Raw genomic sequence first — 14,698 nt, 5'->3', positions numbered from 1 at the left:
ATGTTAAATTAAGTGAGCAAATTTTAAGAAACACAAGATGTATTTTCCCTAAACAGAAACCTTTGCTAATTACAAATAGAGAAACAATAATTTTACAGTGAAAATTCCTGTCCATACCAAAAAAAACCTTAGTTAATATATAAATGATTGAATAATAATTGTATATAAAGATAAAACTATTTTATACTTACAGGCATTTTGTTTTAATTATTTTCTCTGCTTAATAGGAATATGAAAGAGACTTGTGTCCTCAACTTTTACTTGGGTAATATCCTTTCTGTATGAGTATAGAAATACCTCATTTCAAAAAACAAAAAATCTATGTACATACATAGAATCATGACACCTAAGACTGAGCTTCTATGTTCTCATTTATATAAAATAACCATAAAATTTCTGGATGAACAGACCAAAAAGAATGATGGACCAGGAAGTAAAGGTATGGAGTTAAAGGAAAAAGAAGGAAATTGTAATAATTCCAATGTATGTCTAAATTAGTGTGTTAGTCTTCAGTCACTGTGACAAAATGTCTGATAATATCAACTTAAATGGAGGACAGATTTATTTAGGCTGACAGTTTGGTAAGTTTTAGTCCACAGTCACTTTGCCCTGTTACTTTGGCAAAACTTCATGGTGTGGAATGTGTGGTGGAGCAAAGATGTTCACCTCATGGGAAGCAGAAAGTGGGAAAGGCTGTGGTTCAATAGCTCCTTCCAGGTCATGCCCCCAACAGCCTACCTTCCTTCACCACCTCCCAATAGCATCACAGACTGACGACCAGGTCTTTCCATTAGGGTCTTTAGGGGTCATTTAAGATTTGAACCCTAACAGGAATTACTTGATCAATTGTGTGTTTGGGTGTGGATATTTCAATTGGAAATGTAGAATATTTTTCTTCCCTGAAAAAATGAATTTTGTGATGAGATATATAGAAAATGAGAGGATTGGAGTTAAATGGACTGAAGAGTTTTTCAGAAGTTTGAGTCCATGGCGCTGGAAAAAATGTCAGCTTTCACAAAGAAAAAGATCATTCTTATGGAGGCGATGAGTAAAAGGAAATAGATGAAGCAGAGTGTGAGCAGAAAGGGAGGCAATAGTAAAAACACTAGAAAGAATACAAAATTCTAGTAAATATCTAGACTATGTCACAGACAGATTCAGGGTAGAAGTAATGAGAATGGAAATTAGGGAAATGTTTAAGTGACCTATTTCCACTAAATGAGGTGATTAAATTTGAAGAAAAGAAAACTTTACTTCTTGAAAGAGAAAAGTTTATTCATTGATTCTCTGTACAATTTTTATAATCTAAAATCATCATATGCAAATATTATAAATCCTAAGGTGGAAATACATATTTTTGTGCACAAATATTTACTGGTTTTTGACAGCCCTGATGCATAATGGGAACTCAACCTAAATGATTGCCAGAAAAGCTGATTGAATCAAACCAGGAGAATTAAAGTGCTACTGCAGATCTAGTAGCAAAATTTTGGGATAGGAAAATTCCAATGGCCTAGAATCTTAGTACTCTGGGAAAGTTTCCAAATCTGATCAAAACCTGATTACTAAAACCCAGAAAGGATAACTTGATTTTTTTTTTCTCCCTAATGACAAGCTATCACCTCTCCCAATTACCTATTCTTTCTATCCATTATTCACCATACTATGGCCTTTATTTCCTTGATTATTATATATTATTTTATCAGTTTTCTTTGCACATATTATTAGATTTTCTTATGTTATTATATCATGTCATTGTCTTATATTACTTATTATGTTAAAATTATATTTGTCCCTTACATTTTGCTGACTCCTATTTCCACCAAGTATGGAAAACATGCTATTCTTAATGTTCTATGGTTGTGACTTTTAAAAGCAGCAATATGCATAAAAGATGGAAAATGATAAAATCAATATTCCTTTTTAAAATAAACTTTTCCTTATTTTCTTACATATATTTCCAGAATGATTGCCTGAGTGTCTTTAAATAATATGTATTATTCATTAAGTGCTAGACCATTTTACAATTAACAAAATGAAATCTTTATATTTGTCCTGAATAAAAAAATCTTTGAGGAAATGACTTCAATAGTCTAAGAGTAAATATATGTGGTATATAGGTGATTAGAATATTTTAAATTTCTCCAGTAACAGACTTTCACTTTATATTTCTTTTTATAGTTCCTTTTCATAAAAGCTTTGCTAGCACCTTTTTAAAGTAAAACATTCACACGCACATACTGACATCTGGTGGATATTCAGTATATTACTTCTACTGTAAGGGAAAACAAAACGCACTACAATAAAAAACAAAGTTCAATTTAAATGAGTTAAAATAATAAAAAATAAGTTTCATCTTTATATTCTCAAGAATCTAAATATAAGAAGATCATAAACAGCTTGGTTAGATGCTTAATAATTTTTTTATGAACTCCGTTTTTAGTTTGTGGAAACGTCATAGATAACCCATTGCAACCTAAGGTCTAACAAATGTTTACATACTGTAAATGCTATACTTTTGTGGTATTCACATAAATTATACCATAAATATCTTTATAGTTAAAAATTGTCACAGGGTTGAAACATCTTTAGAATGAAGAAATTAAGAAAGTAAAGATGCTACATGTTTAGTAGTGTTTTTCTAAATAAGAAATAGTCTGAGAATTGGGAAAAAAATTAGAGAACAGAGTTTTACCAAAGTATGATATCATAGAAGTAAGGTTATATTTTTTATTTTTGAAGAATTAGATTATGTATAGCAATGCACTTCAGTGGTTATTTCTGCTTCATTGAGATCTCAAGTTGGTCCCCAAAACAAAAATAAAAAACAAAAGTACTGAACACAAAATGTTTAAAAATGTTATGCAACTGCATTTTGGAAATATGACATAATAAGGATTTATTAGTCTGAAGTCTGAATCTTAAGCTTATAAAACAAGATATATTATATCTTCTTATGAAATAATCCACATATTTAAATGCTGAGGGACTCCTCAGTCTACAAAGGGCTAATCCTGAGGTGCTAGGCTCCTCCTGGAAGTTTTGAGGTCCTCTAGGTGTTGTGGTTTGGATTTTATGGTGTCTTCCAAAATCTCAAGTGTGAAACAATACAAGAATATTCAGAGATGAAATGATTAGATTATGAGAGCTGAAACATGATCAGTGGATTAATCCACTTGAAAATATTAATCTGAGGTAGGGTGTGGCTGATGGAAGTCAGTCAATAGGAGTGTGATTTGGTGGTTCTGGGAAGCAGAACTCTCTCTCCTTCCTAGGTGTCAGAAATTGAGCAGTTTTCTTCCACCACACCATTCCACCACAATGTTTCTGCCTCACCTCGGGCTCAGAAAAATTAATTAACAGACCATGGAATAAACCTATGAAACCATGAACCAAAATAAACATGTCTTCTTTTTAGTAGCTCTTGTCAGGTCTTTTGGTCACAATAACTCAAAGCTGACTAAAATACTAGGTAAGCGGTCACTACAGATATTCCAGCTCACACAAACCATAAAACTTCTTGATCTTGTGTGTTTATCACAATTGTTTGTGAGTTCTGGAAAACAAATCTTGAAATTCAAATTGTATTTCATGCCTGACTTCAAATATGAAGAGATTGTATGCCATGGTCTCTTTCTCACAAGTGACAATGATTTTTTTCAGACTATTATAAACCTTGAACTTGGTCCAAGTCTGACTCAAATCTTGACCAAGATTTTTTTTCAAGAGTCTGAGAAAATAAGAATATCCAAGAACCATTTACTGAGACTTACTCATATGTATGCCTTAATTTCCTCATACCTAGATATAGAGCCAGTGTTTTGTTTTATATGTTCTTAATACCTATTTCCCAATTGTTAAATTCAAATTAATTTATTAGTCTCTAAATAATTTCTAAAGTGCATTTTCATATAATTCTTGAAATGCATTTTGGAATATTTTGAACATAATTCTTAACATTCTTTCCTGTTGCTTTTTTGAACCTATTTCTTTTTATTCTGTTCTGTTTTTTTTTTTTCTTTTTCTTTCCATCTTCTTTTTCATATCCATCTCTCTTTTCATATCCGTCTCTGACCATCTCTGATTTTATACCCTTCCTTTCTCTTCTATTTTCCTAATTTATAGGGTAGAAAATGAGACTAAGAAAATGATATATGACACACCAGCCATTACTGCTATCTTAACATCATCTTCTTCAGCAGTAAAAATCACCATAAGTTTATATAACTTCACTTATTTTATATGTGGATAAAAATTTGATGCAAACAGATTAAGTAATTTGTCCAAAATTGTTTGGAAAGTTGAACACCAAGCTAGACTTATCACCTAATTCATTTGTCCAGTTGTCTTTCCCTACTTTAACCTTTATTTCCTAGTTAGTCCGCCTTTGTGCAATCTTAATCTAACCATGTTTACATCTCCCAAAATTATTTTTACTCACTTGTGATGGATTACTATTTTAGCAAGGGTGAAATTGGACCCTTTAAAATTTTTTTCTGATTTTAAATTTTACTTTCCTCAAATGAACTGTTTCTGAGTTTGAAAGTAAGATAGATACTTTGTGAGTGGGAGAGAGAGAGAGAGAGAGAGAGAGAGAGAGAGAGAGTGTGTGTGTGTGTGTGTGTGTGTGCGCGCGTGCACAGGTTCTAGTGGTCTTTCTGTGCTAGGCAAGTGTTCTACCACCTTACTACATTCCCAGCCTGAGATGAAATTTGAATAAGGACTTATCCTTTAAAATTTTTATTTTTACTTATTTCCCCAAAGAAATAATTTCTTTCTTTTATGGTAAACCCAAAAATAAACATCAGATAGTGAACATAGTTGTAATTTAAATGGAATGGCGGTGAGAGAGGTAAAGTGTTTGTTTTCTTGGCTTTCTCATGGCATTGACAATACTATTTCTGAAAACTTAGATTCTCAACATCCTTTAGTCATTAAATCCAGAGGTCCTTTTATTATTTGAAAACGTTTACCTAAATTGTCACATTTACTTTAGTCACTTTTATTTTTCTTGATCATTCCACCAACTTCGTGCTAGGCACTCGTTTTACCACTGTGCTAGGACCTTGCAGACCACAGGTAAAAACATCAACACTTGCCCTTGAGACGCTCAGTGTGGTTCAGAAAATCTCTCTTCCTTGAAATTTTCTACTAAGCTTTCTGCACAGAAAAAAACCTTCCTAATTTGTTTCAATTTGGGGCAGTTTCTAATCTCTTTCTTCCTCTCCAGGATCTCACTTGAGATCCATCTAAAAATTGGATTCCTCAAACACTATTTTTCTTTCTCCATATACTACCATTTGGTGATTTCATTGACTTTCCTTGTTTCAGCTGCTAATTATATTCCTTATTCTTTCAAATTTATTTGTCTTCCTAGATTCTCTTTAAAAACTAGGATTCATTAATCAAACAGTTTGCATGCTGTGCCAAAACAGGAGCATCAAAAAATGTCAAAATTGAACAATTATTCTACTCCCAAGACTCATTTCTTTATTTTCTCTCTCTTCTGGCAGTATTGTGTTTAGTCTATCAAGCCAACCCAGGGTCTTGAAATCAGTCTTAACTTATTATTTTCCTTTATCCTCTGTTGTGATTAATCACCAATTTTCCTGATTTTATTCTAAATATATTTTTACAAGCAATTCATCTCTTGAATTAATTACTCTCACCCATGTTCAGACCCTAATTCTCTATGAATTGTTGCCTTGTATTTTGCACTCTGAAGATGTTAGAAGGTTTTAAGTATCATATATGTAACATCTGCATCACTTCTGCATGAGTTAGATGCCACCCAATATCTTTGCTTTGCTTGTCTCACTTCTGTTCATAAGTTAACACATTTGACAGCAAGCCTAAACTGATATTCTATATTCAGATAGAGTTTCTTGTCGGGGTTGCGTACGGACCCCTGGCCCTAGGTGGAGCCTGGCCAAGATGGCGCCTGGCAAGCTGCCAGTGCAGTTGAAAAACTGCTATTCTGCACGTATACAACTAACTTCACCTTGAGGAAGTCTCAGTAATTGGTCAAGGCCTCTGCATGATTCTTGCGTGATTCTTAGGTGCTTCAAGTTATACCCATATACGTCTATCTTTTCCCCACATATCGTGAATATTCTAATTAGTTGATATAACCTATATAAGTGATAATAACTTCCCAGAAAGGGAAGAAATAAAAAGAAGAATCAGCTGTTAATAGGGAAGTTTGCCACCCATCACGTCTCCGGGTCGTTCTTGCTGGCGGGAGCGACAAGTGGTGCTGAACCCCGGGAATCTTACGTGCCGCGGAGAGGTGAGTGAGGTGAGCAACGGATCGGTGAAAGTGTGCACCCAGATCTGTCAGTGGACAGGGAGGTTTCCTAGAGACGATAATATTGTGATTGCGATAAAGTTCCTAGGAATGAGAGGTGAAAGTTTCCTCAAAAAATGGGGAACGAGGTTGCTAGATGTAGAATGGAAGGTCCCTTGAAAGAAATTCTTAAAGCTAACGGCACTTCCTTAAAGACAAACTGCTTGGGCATTTTTAAAGCAGGTAGAGGAGATTTCACCTTGGTTTCTGGAAGAAGGATTGTTAACTATCCCACAGTGGGAACACCCGGGGGAAGATTTAAAGCGCTGTCCGGTAACGCTCCCAGGGACGTTAGCAGTTTGGTCATTAGTCAGAACTTGTTTGCGTTCCCCTCGGGAGGCTTTACAAAAGGCAGTTGCGCAGGGAGAGGAAGTGTTAGAAAAGGTAAAAGAAGAGTCACAAAAGGGCTCTGTTAGCGCTCAGTCAGATTCTGATGAGAGCGAAGAGGGACTCTCAGAGATGGAGTTAAATAAAATTAGTAAAGAAACAAAGTGTTCTCAAGCTGGTTCAATTAGTCAACAGGCATTAAGGGAATTGGAGGGCATAGGGCAGCAGCTAGAAGACAAAAAAAAGGCGTTACAAAAAAAAAAAAAAAAAAAAAAGAGTTACTCAAAAGAGTTGAGCTTACAAAAATATGCAGTGGCGCAGTGGAAAAAAAAAAAAAAAAAAGGGAGAAAGTACAAATAAAACCACAAACAGAGCACAAAGAGAAAAATCAGTTTAGGGGAGGGTCCCCCTAGGCAGAGAGCTCAGCAGCTCCATTCCTTAAAAGTAGTAAAAAATAATGTTTTGTGATTTTCTGCATTCAAACCTAACCTGATTTCTCAACCAGGCAAAAAAGGGGTTAAAAAGTCCTGGGTGATCCTCCCTCCCCCTGCCACATTGGAATGTAACTACAGCGTCTCAAGGAGAAAAGGGGGGTAACCTAAAGATAAGAAGAAAAGAAGAAAAAAAAAAAAAAAGTGTCCGTTTTAACTCCTGGGCCGCTACAAAAAACTAACTTATTCTTCAGGATTCTTGTTTTGTTTTTTCTTTAATGCTGTATTTTTGAGCTCATAATTTTGATCCTACATACCTAGGTTAATGATTTTTTTTTTCTTTTTGATCAGTTCTATTTTTTATTCAACTGAAGTTTTTGAACAGCTGTTTCATTGCAATGAACATTTACCTATAAAGTTACAAGGCCTTTGATTTTGTGTTATGTGTTATGTTGTGCTAATGTCATGTTTTGTCAAAACTGAGCGCTCTTAAAATTAAAATTTAAAAATGAATCCAAATACTTTTAATTCACATGATTTAAAAAGGTTCAATTTAAATTGGGTAAACTAATAAAAGTAAAATATCTTTAAAAATAACTTACAAGTCTCCAGGTGGTCAAACTAATGAAATGTTAATGTTAAACAATGTCTAATATCAATTGCTTCTAGGACTTTTCTTCAGCAGGAAAGAGGCAACGGATCCTGTTCAGGACACTTGTCTGATATCTTGGTTTTTATAAAATAAATAAATTGGAGTTAACATGTATGGGATTACTCAAATGTGTTTGTAGAGACGTCTGGTTAATTTACAAAGTTAAAATGCTAATTGTTAAATAACATCAAGTACTTTTAACTTCTTAAATTACATGGGGTAACATACTTAAACATTATTGGTGTTTTCATAGGTGGGTAAATAAAAAGGGTTTACAATTACTTTATGTCCTCACTAAACTAGAAACAAGGTTACTAAGAGTTGTGTCCTAACAAGTGGAATTCTATATATAAAGGGTCCCAAAAGTTTCACCTGTGTTTCAATTAAGAGTACTATAAACAACAAAATATTTAATCTTATTAAAATAGGGTGATTTATCTAAATTCAGAAATTTCATAAGAGTTGTTTCAAAATGTGAACAAAAAGGTGTCAACAGATAAAAAAAAATAATAAATAAATAAATAAAAGGTTTTGGGTATAGAAATATATTTAGTAAAAGGTAAAAGGAAATGTTTCTGGGTAAAAAGGTCTGTGTGTAACAAAGGACAAGTTTCAACAAATCTGTGTGTAACTAAGTTGGTTGTATGTATGTAAAACAGCTAAAGCTATTTAAGGTTTTTCCTAAGGTAAAATACTAATGTTCTGATATAAGCCAAAGTTCAATCTATATGGTAAAATGACATGGTAAAATGACAAGGATTTCTTAGAAACACTAATTTACTCTTAACTTTGGGTCTCTTAAGTTTTATTCTTTAGAACAATTGTCTTAAAAATAGGGGTTTATACAATTATGGTTAAACAACTGTTAAAAATTGTACTACGTTATAAAGTCTAAATTTTTCTTTAAAAACTAAAATTGGTAAGAACCAATTCCTCACTAAAATTAAAATAACAATAACCACAGATGTACCTTATAACCCACAAAAACAAGGTATTGTCAAACATACACATCTCACCCTCAAAAATACTCTTTATAAACAAAAAGGGGGAATAGAGGAGACCTTCAGGTCCCCTAAAGATAAACTTTCTCTTTGTCTCTTTGTTTGGGGTTTTTTAACTCTGGGTAATAAGGGTAACTCGGTGCTTTACTGGAGCTGCGGCTCAGTTTGTGTGTTTCCACGGAATAAACTAACTTATTACCTCTTTTTAGTCTCTTAGGAGGAACAGTTCAACTATGTAACAAAACAACTGCTTCTCTCAATTGTACTTCAGATTTGTGCTATCTCTCAATGTTAAAATGCTTCTAGGTTCCTGCTGGCAGACTTAATGTGTGTTCCTACCTTCCTACCAGTCCCAGTCTATGTTACAGATGATGAATTGCCAGTATTGCTTTCTAGAAACAAGAGAGACTTTGGAATCACCGCAGCAGTCATTACCACCATAGTTGCATCAGCAGCCGCAGCAGCTGTAGCCTTGACGACATCAGTACAGTCAGCAACTAAGCTTAATGAAGTGGTCCAGCAGACAGCTACTGCTCTGTCTACTCAACAAACAGTAGATCAACACATGAAAGCGGGAATTCTCTTGGTGAACCAGAGGGTGGACTTACTTCAAGAACAAATGGACATTTTACAGGAACTGTTAAATGTGGGATGTATTTATCATCTGGCGGGACTGTGCGTTACACCTGTAGCTTATCATAACTTCAGCTATGCAGCAGATTTGTCTAGAATCTTGTCTGTTCAGCTACGTACCAACTGGTCTTATGAATTTGATAATCTTACTGCTATTCTTAGATCTCAAATTGTTAGCCTTAATGCTACTAGAGTTGATGTAGCTCCAATGTCTGAAGTGTTAAATTGGTTATCCTCCTCTTTCAGTTTTATTAAGCAGTGGGCTGGTATGGGAGCATTATGCATGCTTATGATCATTGCTGTTATCTTCCTCTCACGCACTATCATGCGTGTGCGTCAGAGTCAAGCGAGAGATCGTATCATCTTACATCAGGCCATGGCTGCCCTAGAGGCCGGCAGCTCCCCACAAGTGTGGCTCGCGAGGCTGGACCATTGACCAGACGGGTAAGGTAGTAGGTAACGCCGTACCGACCTAAGACAGGAGCTGTAGCATGCTCTACAGTTATCCGATGACGGGTAAGGACGGTAGTTGACCACTCCGCCTAAGACAGGCTTGGTCCCGAGCTTTTCTTTTAAAAGAAAAAAGGGGGAACTGTCGGGGTTGCGTACGGACCCCTGGCCCTAGGTGGAGCCTGGCCAAGATGGCACCTGGCAAGCTGCCAGTGCAGTTGAAAAACTGCTATTCTGCACGTATACAACTAACTTCACCTTGAGGAAGTCTCAGTAATTGGTCAAGGCCTCTGCATGATTCTTGCGTGATTCTTAGGTGCTTCAAGTTATACCCATATACGTCTATCTTTTCCCCACATATCGTGAATATTCTAATTAGTTGATATAACCTATATAAGTGATAATAACTTCCCAGAAAGGGAAGAAATAAAAAGAAGAATCAGCTGTTAATAGGGAAGTTTGCCACCCATCACGTCTCCGGGTCGTTCTTGCTGGCGGGAGCGACAGTTTCTCTTCTGTAATTTCCTTGTACTGTCTGCATATTACTACTAACTATCCACAATGCATTGTAATATATATTTATCTTCATCCTCACACTTTCCTTTTCTCTTGCTAATGACTGGAATATGTGAAGACTGGGACATCCAGTACAGTAACATCATGGCCCATGCAAGATAAGTGAGAAACTATTCCAGGAATAGATATTTCAAATCACAATAGTGCATTCTAGTCCATGAGAGTTGTTACAGATACATTTTAAACATTAGCTGATCATGTCATCTCCCTGCTCAAAACCTTCTACCAGAGTCTCACTGTACTTAAAGTGTGTCATTTAAATCTCGTTTCTACTATTTTAGGAGTCAGGAGAGACCAAAAAGATGGCAGAGTAGAAAAAAGAAGCGCAGCGGAGCTCCTTTTTAGCACCAGACTTACAAGAGGAAGACCTCAGTGAGATGACAAAGGAACCTTACTGAAACATGATACTGAAATGTAATTTACAAAAATAAAAAATAAAAATAAATCATAGAACTACAGAAAGACAGTAACTTGAGTTTAAGAAATAATACTTTAAAAATGTGCCATCTCCTGCCACCAACAGAGCGGAGCAGGGAGTATAGACAAAACAGATGTGTGGTTGGTGGATAAAGAAATTTAAAAATAAAGAAAAATTAACCTAGAGAAACCTGTACTTTAAAGAAAAAGGATGATTTTTAATAGACAGGAAATCGGTAGGGTAAGAGTCTGAGTGAAAACAAATCCAAAGCAGTTCCCTGGGGTGAAAGTATTGTGCCTGGACAGGGGCAGCTTGACCTTCTTCAGCATGGTATGAAAAGCCCTGACACCCACGTGGGCAGCCCTGTGTCAATGTGGAACTTGCTGAAAGCCATCCAGATGCAGCTCCTGCAGGCTTGAACCCAGGCAGGGGACTGTAAATTATAAAGGAAGTTAACAAGTAGCTGACAAAAAATGTCCAGAAGGTGCCAGAACCTGAGACTGAAAAAGACACAAAGAAAATTTCACCTCAACTATTCAACCTCTGGATCCCAAGGGAGAAAAATCCCATAAGAACTGGCACCACACATAAGAGCTATTGCAAAGAAGCTCCCATCAGTCACACAAGTGCATCTGCACTCTACCCCGGGAACAGATACCTGGATTACACAATTCACCAGAACTCCCCAGTCTCTCCCACCCAATGCTGGGAGATTGGAAACTGATAGCTACTACACCTGGCTGGCAGCTAGGTGAGGAACACAAAGATAGTGGCTAAAAATAGAGTCAAAAATACACATAAACGCTGAAAATCCATTCTTATCAATAGATTTGACAAGAGTGGAAACATGCCCTTTATCTCTCATTTATTTATTCTTTTTTTTATTTCTTTTTTTCTCCATATTCCCATTTTTCACTTCTTAAATTTTAACTTTTTTCAGTTTTCTCAAACATTATTTTATTGTATTCTTCTTCTTCTTTGTTTTTTTCAACATTGCATGATTTGTGTGCATATGAACGCACATGTGTGATTATGTATACTCTCACTGTGCAGATAAAGTGTGCAATTTAAATATAAATTTATTTGCAAATTAATAATTATCTTCTGTGTGCATTCATTAGTTAGCCTAGAATAAACTTAGATGGGATACAATTATATGAGGGTTCAAACTGTTTCAATCTTACATTTGCTGGTTCATTTATACCTAGATTCTGGGACCTTCTATCTTGCATTCTTCATTTTTAACTCCCAGAAACAACTGAAATTTCCTTTCTTTTTTTTTTTTATTACTTTCAGTTAACTTATTTTTCTTTCTTCTTCATACTTGATACCTACTCCCTCTCACCTCTCCTCTAATCACTTATTTAAACACTTCAAACTTTCTTTTGCCTTTCTACCCTATTTACTTTTACTTAAGAAATTATAATCACACTAATAGAAATTATATAGACTCTGTAATTCCTACCCTGTTCAAGTGGTTGTGATTATTAATATAGTGGACAACATAGTAGACAACTGCTGTTGAACTCCTGATCTAGTGCACAGATTTTTATTGCTGTTACTGTGGTTAGATGCTAATCCTACCATTCATAGATAGCAATTAGTTACAAGTGTCAAAGTAAACTTTGGCAATTTATCTTAAGACTGTACATCTGTTGCTGACATTAATGCCATGCCTGCCCCCCACACCTGTTTTAAGAAGGACTAGAAAGAGATAGGAGCACTTCAAGATATCAGAGTAGGGATCCAATATAAGAGAAATATTCATATGTTAACCATGCAATAGTGAATCTCTCCCCACACACAATCTAACCCCACCTGAGTCCCAACATTATGCCAACTCAAAGAATTGAAACAAAAACCTCAAACCAATAACAAGGACCCAAGAAGGAACAATCAGAGAGGGACCTCAGGTCCTACCTCTTGATATCCACTCAGATAACCAGAGAGGAGTCAAAGAACAAATAAATAATAACACACAAAAAGACACATGCAAAAAGAGGAAGGGTAATCCATATTAACTGGTGTATAAGTCCAAGACCTGTGAAAACATGAGAAAATAGGCAAATAAATCTTCCAACAAAATTCACAATCCCCCAACAATGGCTTCTATTGATATTGATGTGGATAAAATCTCAGAGAAATAGTATTAAAAAATTATTAAAATGTCCAAAAAACTAAAAGAAGATCTAGGGAATTAATTAAGAGAGCAAGTACAGGATATGACAGACCAATAGAATAGAAACAGTGAAAATAAATCAATCAGAACTCCTAGAAATGAAAGACACAATCAATCAAATTTAAAATTTACTTGAAAGCATTACTTACAGATTATTAGCCCTTAGAGACAGAATTTCAGGCCTTGAAATAGGTCTTATGAACTTGAGTACACAAAATGCAATAAATGGGAAAAATTACAGAACACAAACAAAATATTCAAGAACTCTAGGACAACATCAAAAGACCAAACCTGAGAATCACTGGGATAGAAGAGAGCATGGAAATATAAGCTAAAGGCATTAAGAACACTTTCAATGAGATATTACAGAAAATTTTTCTCACATACAGGACCCCAAAAGAGCCTAATCAAATGAGAAGCTCTACAAGACATATCAAAATCAAAATTCCAAACATAGACAATAAGAAAAAGAATATTAAAAGTTGCAAGAAAGACACATCAGGTCACATTTAGAAGCAAACCAATAAACCTCACTTCTGATTTCTCAATTCAGACCCTAAAATCAAGGATGACATGGAATGAGATATTTAAAGCTCAAAAAAAAAAAAAAAAATGCCATCCAAGATTACTATAGCCAGCAAAGCTCAGTTTCAAATTTGAGAGGGAAATAAAAACTTCATATTTCAAGAAATAAAGTAGAATTGATGATCACCAAGCTAGCACTACAAAGAATACTAAAAATAATAATAATAAATATACTACACACAGAAGAATACAAAAACGAATCCCAAAGCTCCAAAATAGGTGAAGATCAATAGAAGAGTAATCCACTAAATAAGAATCAAATAGTATTAAATATAGGAAAAATCAACATAGCAGGAAACCACAAACACATATTCATACTAAAAATAAATGTTAATGGTCTCAACTCCCCAATTAAAAGACACAGATTAGCAGACTGGATTAAAAACAAGATCCTTTTGTTTTCAAAAGACTCATAGGCAATAATGTTCAAGGGATGAAGGGGTAAAATGATGAAAAAAATATTCTACACATGCAGACTCTGGAAACAAGCAGAACTGGCTATTATCATATCTGAAAAAGCAGATTTTTCAAGCGAAGATTAATCAGAAGAGACAAAGAAGGCCAACACATCCTGGTAAAGGAAACAATCCAACAAAAAGATGTAGGAATAGTAAACATTATGCCCCAAATGTCAGTATGTCCAATTACATTTTCAAAAAAAGTCCATAACATTAAATCTCCAATAGGCCCCCAACACAATATTGGATAATTTCAATACATCTTTGTCACCAATAAGTCATCAAAACATAAAATCAATAAAGATATAGCCAACCTAAATGATACCATGATTGAATGGACCTAACAGACATTGACATAATGTTACCCCAAAACATTTGAATTTACCTCATTAGTTCAGCCCATGGAACTTTCTCCAAAACAGACCATATTCCAACTCATGAAGTAAATATTAGCGCATACATAAAAATCACTATAATCCCATGCATCCTATCTGATCATAATGGAATGCAACTAGAAATGAAGAGCAAGAAAAACAATAGAAATCACATAAACACATGGAGATTGAACAATACTCTCATATATAAAGACCGGATCAAAGAAGAAATGAAAATAAAAATCAAGAAATTCTTAGAAACAAACGA

This window comes from Sciurus carolinensis, chromosome 5, assembly GCF_902686445.1.
Source record: "Sciurus carolinensis chromosome 5, mSciCar1.2, whole genome shotgun sequence".
NCBI lineage: Eukaryota > Metazoa > Chordata > Mammalia > Rodentia > Sciuridae > Sciurus > Sciurus carolinensis.
The sequence above is the reverse complement of the archived record's forward strand: the minus strand, read 5'-3'. Positions refer to the sequence as shown.